This window comes from Pteropus medius, unplaced genomic scaffold (assembly GCF_902729225.1).
Source record: "Pteropus medius unplaced genomic scaffold, Ma_sr-lr_union100, whole genome shotgun sequence".
Classification (NCBI taxonomy): Eukaryota; Metazoa; Chordata; class Mammalia; order Chiroptera; family Pteropodidae; genus Pteropus; species Pteropus medius.
The window spans coordinates 46,433,475-46,457,481 of NW_024340849.1; the positions used below are offsets into that span (position 1 = coordinate 46,433,475).

The window sequence follows — 24,007 nt, forward strand, 5'->3', positions numbered from 1 at the left end:
CAATGACAACAAACAGGATTTCAAACAAAATCCATAAAGATGTGTTCCCAGTAATCCAAATTAAGCTAAAAAGGCCTTGCAATTTGAGTGTGAGAAAGGTTTAATTTTCACCTTGTAAGGTCTACTTTGGACACACATTTAGCAACACACAATCTTGTCTGCCAGTGTTATGTATTGAAGTCACTCAAAGCTGTTTGGGGTGACACTGTTCAAACAGCTTTTCGTGTACATACAACTAGAGCAGAGTTGATTGCATTCCTTATAGATCCTTGTTTCAAAGCAAAGTATTTATATAAAGCAGTGCACATCTGCAAGTCAAATGCACTGAATAACTTAGAGAAGTTTTTAAAAAACCAAATGGCTTGGAGTTGAACCGTGTGCTTCTTTATACCAAGAGAAATCAACTTGTCCATTCATACTGCCTGTAAAGGTACATGGACATATGTGTAAACTCACATAGGAAAAGAGTCCAGCAAATTATTCCAAATCGAAGGTGAGTGCTCGGAAAACCCCAGAAGACAAACTTTTTTTCCTGCAACCAAAGCAAGTCATGGTCAATATTTGTAACATAATTACAAGGACAGGACTCAAATTCTGGCTTCCAAAGGATCATTGGCACCACAGTTTGTTGCACGTGGTATAGGCACGATTAGAGCTGAGTAAGAAACACACGATTGCTTTCCATATCATTTCTGTTCCAGCAATTGTTTTGTATGTGTGAAACTAAGGAGTATACCCTGATGTTTAAGGGAAAAGAGTAAAGCTTAACTCATGGTAAAAATTCATAAACATTTAGGTTTTTCTGCGAGCTTATTATTTTGGAAAGTAAGGCAACTGAAACGCAGATGCATTATAGACTGATTTTTATAAGGTAAAGAAATGTAGGATAATTTCACTTCTTTCTCCACTAGAATTCTCTACATATTTCAGTCCTCTATTTTAGACATGTAAGCTACAAACTTATTATTAACAGTTCTGCTTCCTTGCTTTAAAGTTTCTTTTAAGCGTATTTATTTTACTGATTGAAGTTCTGCTTGTCACAGATTCTTTCTCATTCTGAACTTCTGAAGTGTTCTTCCCAACAGAACTACTTAAGGGATAGTTTCTTTTACATAAGTCCTCCCCTTTACAACCTTTACATTTCAGGACTAGCCCATGGCACCCTGTAGGGTTCAGTGTCGACCTGGAAGGTCATCTGGGATCCTTCAGCAAATCTGAGCCCCATTATGTCTGAGTGGGCACCAGTCTTGCCAGCCAGTCATTAAAAATGTGTTACTATCATAAAATGAGTACTTATGGGAAATATACTTAAATAGCCCCTTTCTCAGGCTTTACTTGTAATCTACTACCTTCAAACTAAACATGTTATTTATTCGACGTGAAGTAAGTGAAACTTCTGAATATAGCTTTCTCTGTAAAACTTGCAGATTAAGAAGATACCTTATAAATCAGCCTCCTTTACAAGGCTTTCAGATCCAGTGTGTGTTGTCATTCTGGTCCTAGCCTGTGAAGGACACATGCGTAGCTGTAGTATATGGCTGACATTCTTTTAAGGCTTGCAGATGATCTCCATCACTTACTTTGGTTTATTAAGGATTAAAATGATGGCATGTTAGAATAAGCCTCAAAAAACAGTAAAAAGTTACTCTAGTTCCGTTTTCAGTATTTACTGCTGGTTTTAATAATGGTTAATCTTACCCAGGTAAATTCAAATTCAAGTAATATTTCTTTTGTGTTTTCCATTTGCATTAGCCGTCAACTTTGATAGCAGTAACATTGTCTTTTTAGAGTAGATTTATTCATGAGTGGTATTGAGGCTTGAGATTTAATTCAATCATTGATTTGACATTTATTGAGCGCCTTCTGTGTGCCAGGTATAGATGTTCTAACTCTTATAAAAAGTTTTACTTGGGGTTGCCCAGACTCTTGGCGTTAGGCATATTTGAATTAGTTAACATCAAACCTACATGTACACATGCTCATATGAATGAAAAACTACTCTCATACTTGTCATTTAGCAGTCAAGACAACAGTTTTGTAACTAAAGAGGGAATGGACATATATTCCAAAACTTTTCTCAATGCATTAGGCAGTTTGGAAATGGTCAGTGGGATAGCTGAATATTTCACACCTGTGACCCATTGAACAGTTGTAGTTTTGTTTACTAGATCAACTCAGTCCCTTCCAGAAATAAACAGGAAGTACATAAGGAATGCATTCTGAAATGCCTTAAGCAGGTTCTTCTGTTGTTTGTTTTAATTGTGCTGACATCATGCTTCTATAAATGCTATTTGAAGCTATACTTATACTAGGACAATTCAATAGATAGTGAGCCCTCTGTAGTTCCTTTTATCTCACAATGCGTTATATACTGATATAGATGGGACCGCCCTCTCTTGTTTAACACTAAAGAAAACAAGCACCCTGGCGATGTGACCTCAGCACAAGGACTGTACTGGACACAACAGTGTTCATAAATATTGACCGATTTAATTCACCGAATGAATGTAGCCCAGACTGCCAAATGCTAGTATGTTTGGTAAGCATTCCTTTCATTGCACAGGGGAATGTTTTTTAAACTATTTTGTCCTCAGTCAACAGTAAGAATATATCACACCCACTACACACACATGCACACACACACACAGACACACACAAATTTAACTGGAGCCAAAGGTTTAGGCACTGTATTACCAATGCTACTCACTGAATAAGATGCACTCTTATTTTTTCTATTCTTTTCTATCTTATTCTTGTTCATTTTTTTTTTAATCTAGTTGCAACCTACTAAATTGATTCATTCCCCACTAATGGGTTATAACCCAGTTTAAAAAAAAAATGCTCTACTAAACCGCTAGATTTAGCAGATTATGAAAGGAACTGAATGTATCATTGGAATAAAAGTCTTGTCTACATCAAAAATCCTACTCTAAAGAGCACACACAGAAAATTCTAGAAACTGGAAATCCTTCTGGTTTCTGCTTCATTTCTTTTATTTTGTAGTTAATTGTCTACAATATAGAACTGCTTTGGAAGAAAATTAAAACTGGTACATACTAGAAATTTCTCAAGATTTTTTAGGTAATTTTATAACTATGTCTAGGCTATTTATTTTACATTAAGATATTTCTATTTATGATTTAAGTATATAGCCAGCTCTGAGATGCTGCAGAGAGTGATTTCTTTAAATAGACTTTTATCATCCATTTTGGCTAACTCATATATCTAATGTGATAAAATCTGTATCCTAGAATATTTATAAACAAAGTGACTCCTGGGATTCAAGTATAAATCAGATATATCAGAGCATGTAGAACTACTCGCTAGGTATAATTAGCACTTTAAAAAAAATAGAGAACTAGCCAACAATTATTCCCACATAAAGTTTCAAGATTTGAAAAAGAATACATGTAGCATATGCCTCTATTGTCAAAGATACATACAGCTGCACATTAGTTAAAGTGGTCAAAAGAGATTTATTCAGTAACTGCTGACAGTAGATGGAGTTGTACTGCATTCCGATTTGTATAGAAGTCACTGGGCATTTTAACAGGAGAATGAGGGAGAAGGGAGAGAGGCAAGCAGGGACTCCATAGAGTCAGGGAAGCGAAAAATTACAAGAGCTGGAAGAGTGTGTTGTTAGTGCATGTGAAATTCATCTGGGTTTGCTAACTGGCACTTATCCAAAGTTAGGCTCCTGCAGCCCACAGAGGCTGGGGACGGGCCCTGTCTTCAGGTGTTGACTAGAACATAGTCAATTCTTTGGGCAGTCTGGAATTTTCTCAAGCAGACATTTTAAGGGAGATTAGGGTCACCTAGGGATACAACATTAAGATGTTAGAAACTATGTTAGTGTTTTGTTCGAATCTTTTAGGCCGACATTAAGGCCTAGCTGAGAAAGGGCTCAGATAAGCCTGGCTAGAGTTTGGTCCAGGAGAGAATTTTTGTCACTTTTTACTCCTTCCCATGTAAAGAGCAGTGAGGATATTTGATCAACTGCTGGGCATTTTCCTCAGGACACAAATGTTCTTTTGTGTCCAAAGGGCTCAGAAGAACCAGGCTAGAGTTTGGTCACAGAGAGGGTCTTTGTCAGTATATAGGAAGAGTATCTGTGTCAGCATATAAGAAAAGCTAATATGAAATAAGTCCTAAAGAATTTCTTTTTTCTCCTTAATGTGGCTCTTAGAGCAAATATAGAGTATAGAGCATGTGTGTGTGTGTGTGTGTGTGTGTGTGTGTGTGTGTGTGTGTGTGTAAAATATAAAACATGGAAGTCACTGTACTAGATTCCCACTGAGTCAGGAAAGCAAATAACAGTATTTACAGAAAATCTTCTGTGTTCAAGGTACTATGCTAGAGACTTCTACATGCATTATTTCACGAACATCCACCTGTCATAATGACTAAGAAAAGGAAACAAAGGAATCGTACTCACCTCCAAAGATCTGACATTTAATCAAGTCAGGGACATAAATTTTATTCCAAGCTTACAACTTGAGCCCTGGGTTCCTTTGACCTCAGTGTCTGTTTGAACATTCCCTTTTTTAGCCTTAGTGTCTCTTCTCTCCTCCTGGGCCCTACAGGCCCACCCAGCCCCGCAGAGCCCTTTCACTTGGGTTCTCACTAATTTCTGGATCTGCTTGGCTCTTGCCGCCTTGCCGTCTACCATATATCATGCTGATCCCCAGCCCTGAGAAAATCCCAGCATCTATATACTTGGCTCCTAATTCCATACTTCCACATATTACTGGATAAATGGAAAAAACAAGCATATTAATTCTACTAGAGGTATATGTTTTGCGCCGCACACACACCTCCCTTAGTATTCTCTGCATCCTGGTGAATGTGTTCTGCTTATACAGTTGTGTAAGGCTGATCTCTACCCCCGCCCCAACTCCTCTGATCCCCAAACCCTAAGATGGTTTGGTCAGGCCTCCTGTCTCTGCCCACTCTCCAGGGCAAGCGGCCCTTCCCAGCCTTGGCACCATAGGCCTTCCTCATGCCCCTGGTGGTCTTAGCCATTGGATTACAGAAAATGACACCTTTTCCTTAAGAACAAAATACATAATTGAAGTCTGCCACCAACAGCCCAAGTTGATTTCCGGGACTATCAGTGATGAATGGGTCTATATCAAATATCAAGTATCAAATTTAGGTACACTCTAAAGCCCTAACACTGTCTTTTCAGAACTTGTCTTTCCTGCCATCTTTGCAAAGATGAAACAGAGTGCCAGATCCAGTATGTATCCCATTTGTGGATTTTTTGCCCTAGACAAGGAAGCTAAATTAGGATCCAAATTTGGTGGTGAATAGTTCTAGAGCAAGGCGGAGTGGGTGGCGGGGGCGTTAACATTAGGGAAGGCAAGGATCTCAAATCCTATATTTTATAAATGCTCATTGTCAGGTTGCCCTGTCATGTAGACCATTACAAGTAGAAACTCTATAAAGTGACTGGCCCAATGGTTCTCAAACAGTGCTCCATGGGGGTCCATGGAAAAACCTTAGGAGCCCCTTTTCACACAGACCTCTGGACCAGGCAGCAGCTTTGGTCTAGAATAGCTATGGGTAGTGTGGTAGGTAGGTTCATGGGCTCGGGTTCAAATTCCAGCTATGTCACTTACCAGCAGAGTGACTTTGGGCAAGTTATTTTGCATCTCTGTACCTCAGTTTGCTCATCTGTGAAATGAAAATTACAGTTTTACACTCATTAAAGATCTGATCAGGATTAAATGAACAAATAGTACTTAGTAAATCCTCCATAAATGTCAGCTATTATTGTTTTCCTGCCTTAACACATTTTTTTAATTATGAGAAGAATGCTAACTCTTTCATTTCCTCATTAATTCATTGAGCATGTATTCCTGAGTGCCTCCTATATGCTAGACATCATGCTAGGCTCTTAGGGCATCTTAGAGATACTGAAAAAGTTTACCCTGTGTCTGCACTAATCTCATTCAGGTTTTGAACCTTCCACATCTTTCTCTCTATGTATGTAAAAATATACAAACATACCCATGCAGTTTTGGGGGGTTTTTTTACTACCATCTATATATTTAAATATGCAACTTGCATTTTTCACTTTAATATGCTATGAATTCTGCTTCAAGCCAATACATATCACTCTAAGGCATTATTTTGAATAGTTGGATATTGTTCCTCTATATGGAAAGGATATATTATGATCCAGTCAACCAATCTCTTGTTAATGGACATTCCAATTTTCACCAGTTTTTTTCTACTAATGGCAAAAAAAATTACAACAAACTGGAATAAACAGCCTTCTATATCTGTTCTTTTTACTATAAGTTTTATTTCTAAATGATTCCTAAATATGGATCAAAGGACAAGTTTGTTTTTATTTGGAACTGACCAGACTTCATTCTCCCAGATTGTAGCAAATCATCTTCCCACGAGTGTCTGTTGGGTGCCACTTCTCCACAGCTCCACCTGCACCGGACGTTTACAACCTCATGGGTCCACTGTGGTGGGTGAAAATGGTATCCTAATGACTTTTCCTGGAGTTGAAGATCTTTGCCTATGTGTATTGGCTGTTTGCATTTTTTCTTCTGTGTCGGTTCATACATATTCCTGTCAATCATTACGCTTTTGACTGTATTCATTGTATCTTTTAACATAAAAAAGCTTTCATTTTTAGTTAATCAAATATGTAATCATTTTCCTCCAAAACTTTTGTTTTGCTCGAGAAGGTATTCACATCTTTCAGATTATTCAGCCATTACCTTGAATTTTAGCTGTTGAATCCATCTGGAAATTACCACTGATATGATATGGAGTGTTGCTAGGGGAGAGGTCTAGCTTTCTGTCAGATAAACAACCAGTTAGACTGGCTCTCATTATTAAATAAATAATTATTTTCTCACAGAATTTAAATATCATATTACCGTATTTAAGTTCTCACATATAGATTCCATTATGGCCCTCTTTATCTCTTCCTACACTATTATCAATATCTTTGATTATGCTGTCTTTTATGATATTTTATTATATGATAAAACTAGAATTCTCTCCTGATTCTTTGTAAAAAAAAAAAAAAAATCCCTTGCCACTTGTTTCCATGTCTACCTATCAGTTCTTACAATGGCCTCTAAGGCATTAAATGACAGGCCCCCTCTCATTTTTTTAACCCTTTTCCTCTCTCTCTGCCTCACCGGTTGCCCTGACCTCTGTCTTTTGGACACATCAGCCACACTCCCACCTTCAAGCTTTTGTTCCTGCTTTTCCCGTGCTTGGAATGGCCTTCCCCAGTATCCCTCACCTCCTACAGTCTGCTGAAATACACCTTGTCACTGAAGTCTACCTTGAGTACGCACCCTTCTTAACACTGCAACCTGCCATAGCACCTCCCTGATTCCTTCCACAGTCTGTCCCCTTACACTGCTACTTTCTGCTTTTTCATAGCACTATCACCTTTTATGTTTTGTTGTTATGTTTCCTACAGTCTTTCTCTCCCTCCTGGAATACAAGCCCCTGAGGGCAAGAACCTCATTTACTATGTTCTCATATATCCCAGTCAACAAGAAGGTGGCCCAGTCGGTACACGCTAGGCAGTCAAGTCCCAAAAAATGCCCCTGAGGTTCTCATTGGAATATTATTAAATCTATACATTATTGTAACTGAAAAATATGATAAACTTCTCCATCTATTCATATCTTGTCATAATATTTCTTATACTTTTTTATATAATTTAGACTTTTTTTATATAAACCTGTTTGGTCAGGTCTCACTCGAAAACATATTCCAGGTTCAGTGACATTTCACTCTCTCACGGCCACTGACCCAGCATAGACCACTGCTGAAATATTTAACTGGTCTCTGACTTACTTTCATGGCTCTCCATCAATTCATTTGCCACATGGCAGCTGGACTGAATTCTTTGAAATTGAAGTCTGATTCCATCACTCCTCTTCTTACAGCCCTCGAATAGCTCCCTACTGTGCTTAGAATAAATTCCAAACTCCATATCACAGCTTAAAAGGTCTGTACCATCCGGCCCCCGTCTTGCACTTAGTCCTCATCCCATATCACACTCTCACTCTCGGTGCTGATCTTCTTCCTGTTTCTCCAAAATACCAAACTGCATCACCACCCAGCTGTTTGCGCTTGCTATTCTCTCTTTTTCCCAATCTTCATATTACCAGCTCCTTCTCAACAGTCAAGATTCAGCACAAATGTCATTTCCTCCAAGAGCCTCCCTAGACCACCATCCCTGAAGCGCAGCGGACCTGTTGGCCCCCAAGCCACCATCTGGCCCATTACTCTGCCGCTTTTTGAAGTTCCCTGATTACTTTGTATCTCCGTCCTACAGCAGGGCTTTGTCTGTCTGTCTTGTGCCCTCTGTAGCCCCATAGGGGCTAATATTCAAAATTATTCAAAATTATTTACCGAATGATGAACAGTTGATGACACTATCATGAGTAAATTCTGAACAAATTTTGAATAAATGCAACAATCTTTTTCAATTGGTTATTGTGCTTACTTTTGACTGTCTTTATGTTACTCAATTGCAAAATGTCTCTTCTTTATAGTAAATATTTTTTAAATGAGTAGATCTTTCCCTTGCAAATAAAACAGACCCATGGTTTTTCAACCCATTTATAAAAATGAATTTTAATCAGCCATTTCTTTTGGCAAGAATCATAAGAAAGGTTTTGTTTTAATTTGATTGTTTTAGAGAGTGGCCCACCCCCTCACACCAACATCATCTGCATTATACTCCTATTCCCAGATTGCATCTGCCCACTTCTCTTCCTTCACGTGTCAGAGACAGCCAGTGGGTCCTTGGGACTCTTCATGAGCAATAAGGTGTGACAGGGCTAAATACAGATAGATGGCATTCGTCCTTTTGTGGACCCAAGGCTCTCTATTTGTAAGATGGAGCTGTAACTGAAATCACGTCTTAGCCACAATGAGTAGCTCAGACCGCTGGTTACAGTTTGAAGATGGTAGAATTGTTTCCTGAACTTTGGGTCTCGGTCAGTGGCAGGAACAGCAAATGCAGAGGTGCTGTGGTGGGAAGTAGCATGCCCAAGAATGAAGAACAGCAAAAAGGCCATCATGGCTAGAAGGATGAGCAATCAAGTTGTGCAGGCAGATGGAGGGGAGGCAGACAGTAAGGACATTGGTCCCGCTCCCAGGAGTAGTGGGAAGCAATTCAGATGTTTTCAAGAGGGGCAGGCAGGTTCAAGTTTACACTATATACTCCAGCCACACTAGAAATGTTTGAGAATGATGAAGAGGCCAAACAACTAAGGTAAGTAAAACTCTAAGAAATGAAAGACTGTCTATCAGCCTAGAAAAAAAGTGAGTGGATATGAACAGAAGAGTTAAATGCCAGGAAATTAATACAGTCTAAGTACCAGCCCAGGGTTATCAATAATCTACAACCAGCATGGAAAAGCACCTGATAGGGAATTTAAGGGACAGGTTCAAACACACCAAAGTAATACTTTGAGTGCCTTAGAGATAGAATGGTTTCATTCAGCCTCTTGCCTGAGATATCTATTATATTTATTTTGAGAGCTATTTACTGGGGTATGCATATGAATCAAAACCGACAAAGAACATAAAGGATAATAAAACTCAGCAATATTGTTTGAATCTATGGGAACTGAGATAAAATCTCACCACCTATACCTGCAGACAGTTATATTTTGTCCTTTCAAAGAATTCAGTCATTAGACTCATAAAGTATTATATTGGAGATTATTGTGTCTACTATGAAATATGTGTAGAAATATTTTATCTGCTACTACAGGAGCCATATTCTATATATCTTTATACTTTCCACAACCTAAAACTCAGCTCTTGGTATTCGAAAGGCACTCAGAGCCCAGCTACAATTTTCTGATGGAATGAATTCCTCTGTTAAAAGATAAAATTGCCTTAAAGGTGTGGACTAATTTCCACACCACTTTAAAAAACAATAATAATAACAGAGAGGAGCTCCCAACTGTGACTGCTGTCAGGAGTAGTGGGACTCCAGGAAGTACAGTGGTACCAAGTGTCACATACACTTGCAATGCTCAGCCTCCTGTTGGACACTTTTAGAAAGTGCACACAGTTCAGTTCTGATAGAAATAAAAAATACGTCTTTCAATCTTTGAAACACTTAATGTATAGAGAGCTATGTTCTGCACCGCTCCAAGAGTATTCATAGTCCCTGCTTTGGGAGAGAAGGGTTCACTCGCTCATCCTGTCCTTGAAGAGCTCGATGTGTAAATTTGCTCTGCGTTGAGATGAGAATTCAAAGAGTATAACATGTGCTCTTTGCTCTCAAGGAAATTACATTTATCATCTTTATTAAGACCAACATAAACAGTTCAATAAATATTTCACTTCAATGAATTTACCAATATCCTGAACTATTTGTGATAAATGCATAATGAAGTAAGTTAACATAATTCAGTTGTACTGCAAAATGTAATATCTATATGGTTCCTGAGTCATTTTCAGAGTAAGGCCTTCAGTTTGACCATTTGAGAGAATTTTGGGTAAAATTAAAGAAAGAAAATCCTTCCTTTAGGCTTCCTTATAAGTAATAATGGCCACACTATTCGTTTAAGCTGATAAATCAGTTTATTGGAAATAGTGGCTGAATCAGAACTACCGTTTTTCAACTAGGAATCCCAGTGTTTTCAAATGCAATATCACATCTAGATGGAGGGTTAACAGTTTATATGCCCTGTCTTGGGCATTTCTTATTAAATGGTGAACAAGAGTATCGGTGTTATATATTTTGGCCATCGGTGTTATATATTTTGGCCAAGATAGAACGTTAGTGTGAGGAGAATTTGGTTGGGATTTCTTATAAGAGTTGCCTGAAGATTCTAAAATTTCTTTTTCAGCTGGAAAGAATGTAAAGTGAGGGGAAATTTTTATTCCTCCTGCAACACCAGCTGAATGCATTTTAATGGCTTGTAGTGTCACTGGTGATTTATTGCCCTTTTTTGTTCTTTTATGTGTTATATTTGTCATTTTGCTATGGCAGTTTCATCTATAAAACAGTATAGTTACAAGAAAATGGTGAGAGGATACAGAGCTGCTGTGGGAAATTCGGTTCCTTTTTCCTTGTCATTTTTTGGAAGGAATACTGAGTCAAATGTCGAGCATTTGGTTTCAGAAATAATATATTTTAAAAGATGTGTACTGCACTGAAATAGTATTGTTTTCATTTTTACTTCATAAACTTTAGGAATTCTATGCATAAGATTTTCAATATAAAAGAATAATTTAATTTTTCAATATTCTTTTGTGTATTCTCTATCAGCACTGTGATAAAGAAAAATAAAGCAATGTATTTAACTCTTTTATTTGCTTAAGGCATAGAGCTTTCTGGCTTGAAAGCATAAATTGAAATTTTATATTTTAGAAAATCTACCTTTTAATTTTGTTATTCATCTGGTACATTGTGCATGTCCAAAAAGAATGCTGAGCTTAAAATAAACCAAGATTTCAGTAAAAGATACAAAATGCTGGGAAAAAGAAAGTGCCTGCAGTTTTAAAAAAGTCTAAGATTTTTGCATGATTTTCTATTAGTGAGTTAAATTATTTTTGCCTTTTCTGTAGGCACATATATTTCAGTTTTATAATAAAACTAAATTAATTTGTCCTTGCTATTAGTAAGCATGGAAAAGACCTGGATATTTTAAAAATATTTAACAAAACTGAGTGACAAATCTCTTTCGCTAAGTCCTTCTCTTTACCCGAGTGGCTAGCATGGAGCTAGACATGTAGTAGGTATTCATTGAATACTGTTGCAGTTGTGATATTTTGATTACCTTTCCTTTACTTGCTTTAGAAAAATGTAACTACAATTCAGAATATAAGGCATCAAGATTAATTTCAACTGCTTTATGTTTAAAAGGCCGGTGAAGTCCGTTCAGAATTTGTAGCCAAGGGACTATGTTGCATTGTTGTGTGATACTTATTTGGTTGAATTTGAACTAGTCTCTCTTGCAAATAAGTATTTTTAGAATACTGTAAAGTACTTAGTATTTGTGAGAATATTTTCAAAGTATTTATGGATGCGATCCAATATATTTAATCAGAATGGAAAGGAAGTCAGAATTTCCTGCATTATCTTAACATAGCAGGATGTTGAAAAGGGATCAGATCAAGAAAATATCAAGGATATATCTAGAATAAACAAAACTCCTTTTGAAGAAAGAATTCGTATTTTAAATACTTTACTGACTTCGTAAAAGAATCAAGGGGAAGTCACAGCCGACGAGTGAAAGGAGAGAAAAATACAGTCCTTTCAACAGAAGTACTTTATTTTATTTGCCCTTTTGACAATATCAGTGTCAAACTTTTTCATCGGTGTCTCCATCGGGCTGAGAGGGGGGCCCAAAACTTTTTAAAGGATTGACTCCTAAAATTCTAGCATGTTAAAATTACATATGTCTCTCTCCCCTCCCTACACACATGTATACTACTTACTTTTAGATTTATCATTGTTTTAATGTGACAGGATCTTGAATTTGGCTTTTAATGTCTGATTCATTCTCAAGCTATGGCTTTTCTAGCTTAGCTGTATATATTATCATATATTCTTAATCAAATGACCTTTCTCTCTCTGGAAAGGTTGTCCTAAGGGAAAAGGGAAGAGATTATTACTGAAAACAATCATTTAAAACATTATTTTTATTAAAATTCAATATGTCATGGAGTAAAATACAACATTTGCATGCTTAGTTAAAAAGGTCAAACAACAGACTTCAAAGAAATGTCAACTAGTATAGTCCACTTTGGATAAACCTCAGAGTGTGCCGATATTTGTCTCCTGTCTTCTGCCCTTTGGGGAACAAATGACCAGCTCATAGAGACAGTGAAAGCCCTCGGGTTTAGACCCCAGATGGTTTTCTAAACTACATGGCACACTTCCTAGGGCAGTTTTCAAATATGTCAGACAGGAATTTGAGCCTAATAATTATCTGCACCGGATTTTAATAGGGTGGTTCATGTGGACACCCTGCATCCCAGGGCGCATAATTTAGAAAGCATTTATTTTAGACAGAAGGTAATAAATTCAAATCCAGGCTTCTTGGGCAAATCGCTTAAATCTCAGCTTCCATGTCTGTAAAACAAGAGAATACTATTTCTTAATTTCATAGTGGGCAGTATGAGAATGAATGCAATGATATGCATATATAATGGACCTCATACAATGCTAGCCCAGGGTAAAGGCAGAGGAAATGGTGGTTGCTGATAACTTCTTCTGTAAGTTTGTTGTTGTTATTCTTTTAGAGGATTATTTTATCACCCTTAGGGCTTTCAAGAGAACTAGGTAATTAATCCGGGCCACAGAGAGGCTTGGTTTTGAGCTTCCAGGAAAACAAATGGATTTCTTGATGCTACATAGAGTGTTATTTACATGAACACCGTGTAGATGCTGTAGTCTCCAGGAGCACTGGAGCGTGAGAGGAACTTTATTATTCTATCATGTCAAGACCTGTAATGACTCCCCCAGGGATGATATTTTCCATCTGTCCATCTTTGGGATATAAACAGCAGCAGCATGACCCAGGCTGTTATCTTGCTATTGGAAGTGATGATGATGATGATGATAATGACGAAAAAAGTTTCAGCATTTTCAAAGACGACTGTTTTATTTGAAGCAGTAATAGCCCAAAGCAGTGTATAACCTATTCTGTGCTTCCAGTAACCCAGTATATGGAATAAAATGCCTGGCTCCCTTTGTTGTCCTGGCCATTTGGGGTTCCTTTGTCTCTCACTGTCCTTGGTTTAAATGTGGACACCTTTCTTTGTGTTTGTCCTTCAGTAACATCAATTCTCAAGAGAACCTAAGAGGATGCACTTTAATAGAACTCTATTAAGAAGAGTTATAGATGATCTCATTAAATAACTTTTTCAGACACTGGGTATGAAGTTGGAAAATATAGAGCAGTTTATAAGGCAATGAGAAGAATCAAAAGTTTTTTTCAACATGTTGTTTTCTTTTGGAAGAATAAAAACTATCTCTGAGAAACGATCTTTAGAAATAAGCCTGGCACCTGCCTTGGGCTTAATAAATGGCATCTGCTCAGCACATCTATCACTATCTCTGATGAGTTTTCTCATTGACTCTCGTAAATATCCAAGCAATACATCACTTCAACAATGTAATTGATGTACAGTTTAATATGTATAATTTACTTATTGGTATTGCTAATGATGCAATTATTAATTATAGTATATTATTAATTATAATAGTTTCTTTTTCAAGTTGAAGCTCTTAGAACACATTTGGCAGACCAATTTATGTCTGGGATTTTGCCGAGGTGCTGTCTTTTTTACTCATTTTTGACCAATTTGGTGGGTTCTTCTTCCGTGTCTTTGAATAATTTCTTTAGCTATTGGTGTATATTTATGCATAAATACACACACACACATGCACATAGGTAAAGACCATATCAGAGTAAGTCACATGTGTCTTTTAGCCAGTTTAGGGGCTTAATAAAGGGAATTTTAGGGGCTTAATAAAGGGAATAAAGTACAAATAAAGATTTGTACTTTATTTCTCCTATGAGTAATAAGGAAATTAGAAAATGATTTCAAAGCAGGTCATGATAATGATATAATCATTTTATTAAGTGAAATTATTCTTAATATTTTGAATCATATTAGCATTATTGTATTAGAAGTTTCTCCTTTTTGCTTTCTAAAGTGCCCCGGACCATTGTAATTACTCTGCAGCAGAATTTTGGCTAGTTTAAAGACTTCTAAAACAAATTCCATATATGATCATGAAAAATGGTCTATATCCAGTTAATCATTACAAGTATTGAGTTTATAACACTTTATTCTTGACAGATACTCATTTCCTGTCTCTCCAATATGTATGTACGCAGTTAACTCTCTCATCATTGACAGATATATATTTCACTGCTTTGGAGCTGGAAATATAACATTTTGCCACTAGTATTTATTTCCATGCTATTTCTTTCTATTAATTTCATTTTATCATTGGTGAAAGTTGAGTCAGTAAATTTACTGGTAAAGACTTTTATCTGTCATCAACATATTGACAAAACTTTTCCTCTGTTCGCTGGCGGTCTCTTGGCATACTCAGTGGAACCAATGCGCAGATATTTTTCTTCTTTCTCAGTATGTTGTCTTGATGCCCATGTAAGGTCATCCAAAAATAGCTGCAGATGCCTCTCTTCTTAATAACCCCCTCACTAAATACTGGAGATCAGTGGAGGAAAGACCACAAAATAGAACCTATTGTTGTCTTTGCTTTCCACTTCTACCTTTAATCTTTCTTCTTTCCTTTTATACCTGTTGTCCGAGGTCTGAGAACTTCAGTGTAAATCAAAAAGTAATGAGTAGGCTATGAAAAGAGTGCAAATGCAAAAGACAGAAAATTTAAAAGAGATTTATTGTGAGAGATCTTTGATTCAGCAAATGTGTTTCTGCAAGTACTGTGGACACATAATAAGATACTAGGCCAGGCCATGTGAGGGCCAAAAAGTAAAACCAGTTTTTTCACAAAGAACTTATGTTGGTATGTGATCTAAGGGACTTATCAAAATAACTGAACTCGAGGTTGAAAGTAGGAAGTTCTATGCAAGAGCAGTGAAACAAGGTGCTACAGAAGTTCAGCAAGGAAGAGAATACTTTCTGCAAAGCAATCACGAACAGTATTTGGGCAAAGGCTTTTCGGAGGGTGGGTGGCTTTTAAACCTACAAAAAGTGGGTAGAGGAATGCTGCCATGGAGAAGAGGCAGCAGAAGCAGAGCCCCTGAGAAGGGGACATATTGGATGTGTGGGAAAACCATTTCCATTTGGTTGGAACATACGTGAAGGAAGGAAAGTAGAAAGAGAGGCGTTGAGTTAGGGGGATAGAACCAGCTCATGGAAGACCTTGACTGCCTTTTGAAATAAGCATTAGGAAACTTCTAGGTGTTTTGTTTTGTATTTTAAATGAAAGAGTGACCTGATTAGCGCTGTTCTTTAGGAAGATCAGTATGGCTGCAGTATATAAAAGAGACTGGATGCAATGTCTACTTGGGAGTCAAGTACAAACAAAAGTCCAGAAGAGAAATAAACCAGGTTCATGGCAGTGGGAATGGAGAAGAGATAATGAGAGTATGGCATTTTTTGATTTTCTAGAGATTGGGCAGAGAGTTGAAAACTGACCTGTCTAATGTCATGTGACTACTCTTCAACCTAAGGATAGAAGGAATAAACTTCCTTTGTAACTTATTTCATTTTTACGTGTTGGGGGTCAAAATGTCCTTTATATACAACCGAAATTTATTTATTTGCTCTAACTTTTATTGCATACATAATACATTCTAAGCATTAAGGATACAGAGGCGGAGAAGATGTAGCTTTTCTCTGTAAGAACTTATAAGCCTATGTATGTATGTTCAAAAATACGCCTCATACATACATAGATCACACATTATTCTCTTTATAAATTCCTCCTACTTGTCTTAAGACATTTGTTTAGTCAAAGACATGTGTTAATCGCTAGACATCAAAGGCAGATAAGAAGTAGTCCTTACTCTTGAAAAGCTCAAATGAGAGACTGTCAGAGCACCCGCTGGTCGGTCTTCTCCTTAGTTAGATATATAACCTCAATTTCATTTCTCTTTTTTCATAGTCCTTCTTTTCTACCCTGCAGATCATTTGTATTTCTTTTCTTTGATTCCTTTTCAGCATCTCTACCTGGACCAGCATTTTGTGCCCTAAAAGGATTATGTGCGTGTCACTCCTTTATACATTTCAGAATCACGTTGACTATATTACTAGGCCTTTCTTTTCTGCATGTAGGTCCAGGAAGTCCTTTGTCCTCATATATTTGTCTTATTTTTCTTTCAGGATTTTATTTTTCTTATTGCATTGTTCTGTACTTTGGTTGGTTAGTTGGTTGGTTGGTTGGTTGGTTGATTGGTTGGTTTCATTCTTTTGTTATGTTCACCTCTTATTTAAAATCCTCAAGATGATTTTAAATAAGTCTTGTCTTCCAGAGTGTTAGCAATAATCACCTGAGTTTTCTGTATTATCGGAGCAAGTCGTGGTGCAGGGGAAAAGAATGGACTTCACAGACACACCTAGGTCCAACGTGTAGCCCCCTGATTCCTGTTTTTCTGACTTAAACAGGCTACTTATTCTGACTGTCTGCTGCCTCAGTTTCCTCATTTGTAAAATAGTATTAATTACACCTTATACGAGTTGTGTAAGATATCTGGCATATAAAGCAGGTCTTCCAAAAGGACAGTTGGTCAGCATACTAAATTCCTTGACAGTTAAAAATGTCTTCCAATCATTAACTGTGGCTAAGCATAAAACTGAGGTTTGCCCACCAGGTTTGCCTCTTAATTGTACAAAGGGATATTTTTAAATAGTGCAGTAAAAGAAATTGGCTAACTGATAAAGTAAGATATTAATATATCAGGAGGTATTTCAAAAACAACTCAAATAAATATTTTCCCCATTTTTGCCACAGTCTGTGAAAACTTGCCTCGCAGATTTTTAGGAGCAATGGTTCTCGAATTGGATTTCTCTCCGGGCTGTGTAGGGAATCACCTAAGGTGTTACATATAGATTCCTGGGTCCTACCTCAGACCTTCGATCTGGAGTCAGTGGGGAACTCAGCCATCTGCATGTTTCAAAAACTCTCCAAATTGTTCTTAAACTCTCTATAATTAGTAAACCTCTGTTCTAGAATATACTGGACAGAATGACACAATTAACGTAAGCCTTATTTATTAAAGAGCTTCATTGTTTCAGGAAAAAATGTATGTTTACTAATGAGAGTCAAGGGATTATGTGACCCTGCTCTCTGCTAAGACCCCAGGAACCCTCGATATGTTTCTAAGGGCCACCTTTTGTGCCTGTGGCTCATTGATCTATGAAAGACATGTTACACTTCTGCATGCATTTTGCTAGATTCTGTACATTTTTTGAACATTAGAAATACTGATTCTTCCAGCAAGCACATAGAATTTATTAGGTGTACATACTTACTTTTTGATAAGATAGTGAATTACCAATTTAAGGCCACAGAAAAAGCTGAAAGGGTTTTTGCAAACAAAAACCCTACTACTTTGTTCAGGAAGCTGTAGTGATCTTTTTTCCCACAGGAATGATTTTTAAGAGCAAAACATAAGCTATACCAAGGCACAAAGTCCAGAAGAAAATTTGAGGCACAGTAGGTTTATATTTTAATGCCTTCAACATTAATTTCACACAAACTGTTGGAAATGTCTACTCTTAACTGGTGCATCCTCGAAGGCATCCACTCCCATACCCTTTATCGATTACTCACTTTATATGAAAGGTGAATACAGTAACTACCTTATTATCAGCAAACCGCTTCCTCATTTTTATTACTTGACCATGATTTGAGAAATGCAGATGGAAAAAAACAAGCCTATTTCATCAGAATAGTAACAGCACTAATAATTCTTTTGAAACTTTTAGTGCCCAGATAGTGAGTGATAAGGCTTTGATAGATTATCTTACCCACAGAGAGTTGGCCTCGTCAATAAATAGAGCATACCTGTCATGAAATTAGAACAAAAATAAAAAGGATATTAATTTTTAGAGATGATATATATCAGACAATCCAGTATCTCAGTTTTACATGAAAAATTATGTTTCTGATTATTACTTGTAAGTCATACAAGCTCTGCATGCCCTATGGCGGAAATTAGGGACAAAGAAAGAGTTATAAATTCAAAAGCATAATCAGGTTACAAATAATACATAAAGTGTGAATGTAGATTATTCTAGGAGTAGTGATTGACTTTTCACTTCCAGGAAGAAAAACAATGGTATGTAATATAAATGAAAATCTTGGAGATGTTTCACAATTGTGTATAATGTTAAGATACAACTGTAAAAGACTAAACACAAACTGCAAAGAATTCTAATTCTCTGAGCAACAAGACATAAATGAACTGTTTCACATTAATCTTTAAAACTAGGTTGTTGCTATTTTGAGAAAAAAGAAATCTACCTCTGCAAAAGGTAAAAAATAACGACCTATGAAAATTAATTAAAGTAGATTCTCTGTTCTATAATTCATAAAAATGCTAGTACGAAGTGTCTAAGGCTTCCTTAACTGAAATTTTAGAATATCTTTCGGGACCAGTGCTCTTTGACACATACTTAGAGGAACAATACTTTTACATATTTCCATAGCTTTCATTGTATTTTCTACTTTTTTCTCCCATCTCATCTCATAAGGTTTCTTCATCAACTCAGTTTCTCTTTTAAGCAATTCCCACATTTGCTGTCCCCAAAGTGTTTCTCTTTGCCCCAAAATACCAAGAATGGTATTGTGGTATCTGGTTCGACACTGAAACATTTTGCATGTAGCGAGAATGAAGTACTTTGTTCCTTGGATTTAGTTCAAACATTGAACCCAAATACATGTTTCCCCCAACAGGAAACCAGCCACATATTTCCATAAATGGCACCAACATCCACCCAGTCCTTCATACTCTGAGACCTGAGCTCACCTGTGTGCAGCCAGTGGGGTGCCTTCTGTGAGTCCCTTGTGTCCTTTCAGTTCCATTTGCCTGCTTAGATTAGACTTTGGAGGCTCCTAGCCTGGGTGAGGCGATAGCTTTTCCATGGCTCTTTAAATGACCTTCCTTTCCTTTCTTCTGTGATCCTGAGTAGTCCTGCTCAGTTATTCTCAAGACACAGCTCTGTTATCCTCTGTGGCTCCTCATTTCTTAAATCTAGTACAGGCTGTTCTAGCTAGTAAGCAACACCTTAAACCATAAAGCCTCAGTTATTCAAACTATCTCTTCCACTACTTTCCTACCTGCACCGAGCTCCAGACAAACTAAACGAGTATAGGATCACAGAGACCTCTTTGTGTGCCCTACCTGCCTTGGCTTATAAGGTATCCTCCCCACCCATCTATTGGAATCCTCCCTGTCCTTCAAACCCATTTGTATTGCAACCTCTGTCAAGGAGTCTTTCCTAATCTCACTCTCCACTCTTCCACAGTGGGTTCTGTAGCCCATCCATGGCACTTAGTGTGGCTTCTTGTGTTGTGCTGTGAGGGATGAGGTGTCAGTCTTTTTACTCATTTCAAATTCCCCCACAGAGCCTAGTTACAGTGCTTTGAGTATAAAAGGTATTCAGTAAGGAGCTGTTAATTTGAAGGCTGCGAAAACCAAGATTAGCTGTATCATATGAATAAGACTGCTCTAACGGGTATCCTTTCCAGGAGTGCTTCCACCACTAATTTGATCACTGATCATTTTCCGCCCACCTTTAGGATGTAACTCTGTGTAGTATCACTTTCTGCCTTTTTCTCCTACTCTTCCCCTTCATCATCCTAGTTATGAGGAGTGAATAGAGGTCCTAGAGCTCTGTGCTCCTGAATTAACCCTCAGCCCCTACCCCAACCATTACCTCTCACCATTACTATCTGCCTTAAGATTACCAAGATTCATCTCATTGTGCTCTTTTTCTCAAAAAGTCCAGGTGTCTAGTTCTCCCTTCTTCCCCTAGACCTTCTCCTCATTAACATCCTATACCACCCATTTGCTTTCTCTCTCCACCTCTCAAAACGGAGCACCCATCAACATCCAGCATACTGTGTTTGTTTATATCTGGGAAAGAATGTAACTTTTATGAGGACAGAGGTCTTCGTTTTATCTATATGGTCACTGTTGTATTCCTAAAATAGTGCCTGGCACATAGTTGATACTCAATAAACAGTTGTTGAATAAATGGACAATATTGCTGATTTCCCCCTACATTCTAGGACAGCCTACACACGTCACCATTAAGCAGAGATTCTCCATGGCCAATCTGCCTCTTCAGCTCTTCCTCATTTTCCTCTCCCTTCCCTTTAGGAAAGCTTTCTGTTTCCTCAAGGTGAGACAGTCCTGATGCTGTGGGCAGCAGGGTCAGTGGCTCCAAGAAGCAGTGGTATCTTTTATGGTCTTCTGGGCTTGCATCCTTGGGTCTTCCAGGAGATTTTATACAGCCGGTTCAGGAGTCAAAATTGGGCCCAAACCTCATGATATTTTTCATGTTAGATATTATATCTGAAACCTTAAATAATGCAGGCTCACTGAAATAGCACTCTTTTATTTTCTTAGTTATTAAAACAAACAAACAAAAAGAAACTTAGAGCTGTCACTAGGAGTCAGTAGAGTTGGCATCTGTGAAGACTATGCTCCATAATTTTAGCAGCCTCTCATCTTCAATCACCTAGAGATATTTAGCTTATTCATCATCTTAATGAATATGTTTAAGCCTAGATAATGCCCACTGTTAAACACATACTTTTGAATTTATTCTCTTTAAAATGAACTAAATGTTCAGTAAACTCTAAACAGAATGCACAGTAGAAGAGAAAAAAAATGCCTTTTCACCAAGAATTAGAATTTATACCCCTTTAAAAAAAGAATAAAAGTTTATACCATTGGAAACCTGGCAAGAAAATAATAAGACCTAGGCGAAAATATTATGAAAACAACTTTTATGCCAATCAGTTTCTAAATTATAATGTTAAATTCATAGATTTGGGTGAGGAGGAAAAAGCAATCTATCATTTGCAACCACATTCTGTCACAAATTGTCTTCTGTCCGAGGATGACTGACAGCTTACAACCATGTTTCCAAAGAAACAAAGGAGAGAAGAGCATCATGTGGAAGGAGAACATAAAGATATCCATTTCAGGAAGGTCCGGAGGGCAGATCAGGTGGAAAAAGGCAGGAATAACATGTACCCAATGTGAACCTGGAATTAATGACACACATCTTCATGAGTTTATCTCAGGGCCATGATTTATTTCATCCCAACTTGGTCTATGTTCATGCTTCCCCTGAGTATTGCTAAACTCAGACATCCAAATCAATCCCTTCATTCAGGCACATCACAGTGATCTAGTGGCCATGCCCTGTTGCAGGCAAAGGGCAGGTAGGTGGCTCACAGACAGCGCCAGGCAGCCCTCCCCACCTTTTTTGAGTTGTTCTCCCATTTCGTATGATTGCTACCCTAATCACATTGCAACTGTGTCCTGCAGAGATAAGACATTTCATTTTCTTGACCTGCAATGTGAAATGAGTTAAAAGTAAGTGCTAAAGAATGATAATATTGAGGTGCACTGGCTGCATAGCAATACGCTTGCCTGCTTCATAAAGGGAATGAAAGGCTGCAGATTGATCTTTCTTCTTGACCCACAGATGTGTAGAGTTATTCACCAGTTCTCATAGAGCATAGGTAAAAAGCTAAAGTAAAACACAACCAGTTTCCCAGTTAACAGAAGCAGATGTATGACCATTAACAGGACAAACTTCTCTTACTGTTTACAACATATAAGTTGTAACTGTGATTTTTTTATATTCAGATTTTTAAGCTATGTAAAGTTTTTCTAAATAAATTCTTTCCCAATTATTGTATTTACAGACGTAAATGTTACAAGAAAAAAACTTAGTGAATCATTTATTTTGAAAATATATTTGGATTACTTACAAGCTATAACTAGTGGGATAAATGAAATTGCTCCCAGTATGGTCCCATTTGGAAGAATAAAACTAATTTGACTTTATTTTTTTAAAGTACATTTTTTTAATTGGATAGAAAATCAAAATTAAAAATATTGGACCTTTTTTCAGTTTCATGAATTTGAAATATGTCATTTTTATATGGATTGCTTTCTTTTTACTTTTTATTTATATTTTTATAACACACATTTATCTTTAAATTTGCCTATCAATTTAATGTAATAATAGCCTCCAAATCAACCACTTGGTTGTATGTTCCAGTGGCATTTTGGAGTGATATTCAATAAAAAGTAATAAACATCAATGTTTTCAAAGTTTATCTGGACATCTAGTTTGAGGGATATTCATTCAAACAAAATAGATAGACATCCTTCCGATGTTATTAGAAATAAGAATAAGCTATAAAGGGTTATCCAGAAGGGTTTGTATTTAATAAAGTGTGATCTTTACATCACTACTCACATTACTATTGTCACTTTGATTGGAATTTACACACAGAGTAGAAACTCAGATGATTATGGTCCTCCACCTGCCTTGTGTTTCTCCCCTGATCTTGACTAGCTTTGCCAGTCTGATGGCCATGGCTATATTCAGGATGCAGAGGCATCCTATAAAATCTTCATATAAATACCTTTTGAAAGAAATATTGTTTATATGGTCCCAGTGGAAACAGAAGGAAAATTATAGCTTGGTATTTTATATTTCTCTAAAATGATTCATCTTAGAATAAGCCCAGTCTAGAATGCACAAGACACAATGATGGTTAAGTTTTTCAAGAACCAGATGAAGCATGAATGGAAAACCCAATGAAAGGGTAGAAAAGGCTGGTACCAACATTCAATTTTAATTACATTTTACCAACAAAAATAAGAAGAAAATTCTAAGGTGAGAAATTTGAACATACAATTTTTCTCCTTTCAGAATGATCTGTTTACTTAGTGAGGGTGACATGATGGCTCAGATGCTGAGCACTATCTTGTCATGATTAAAAAGGTAGAAGCCCTTTAAAAAATAGATGCTGTTTAGTGAATTGAACATTACCTTCCTAATATTTTTCATCCTGAACTCATTTAGCAGAGGAAATGGATATTTCATCAGACATGGATGCTACATTCCATCATATTATGCCATAAACAGGACAAACGGTGTTTTGAAAATGGGAAAGCAGGAGGGCTAAGACAGTTGCCACTGTAAGGTTCTGGTTATCTCATTTAAACAGATATTAAATATGGGTGCCAGTAGTGTGATCATCAGCTGCTTCCTACGTTGTGAATAAATTGTTTAGAAGGAGTCTTTTGCCTGCCAGATGTGACCTAGATTTAGATTTCTAAAGGCAGGTGGGGAAATCTCTATTGTGTGGAAAAAAAAAAAAACAATTGTAAAATTCATAATAAGTGCGCTTATCTCATGTTTCCAGGTGTTTAGGCTAATATGTTATGGAATTACTGCTTCATTTATGAAAAATAATTGAGGAAAGTGTTCCAGCAAATCAAAT

At 37.1% G+C, this 24,007-nt stretch overlaps 1 protein-coding gene across 5 annotated transcripts in view; it reads left to right on the top strand.

Annotated features, from left to right (window-relative positions):
- The window catches only part of PTPRM (protein tyrosine phosphatase receptor type M), a 699,551-nt gene that overhangs the window by 454,469 nt on the left and 221,075 nt on the right, over nucleotides 1-24,007 (top strand). The gene's annotated exons all lie outside the window — the stretch shown is intronic.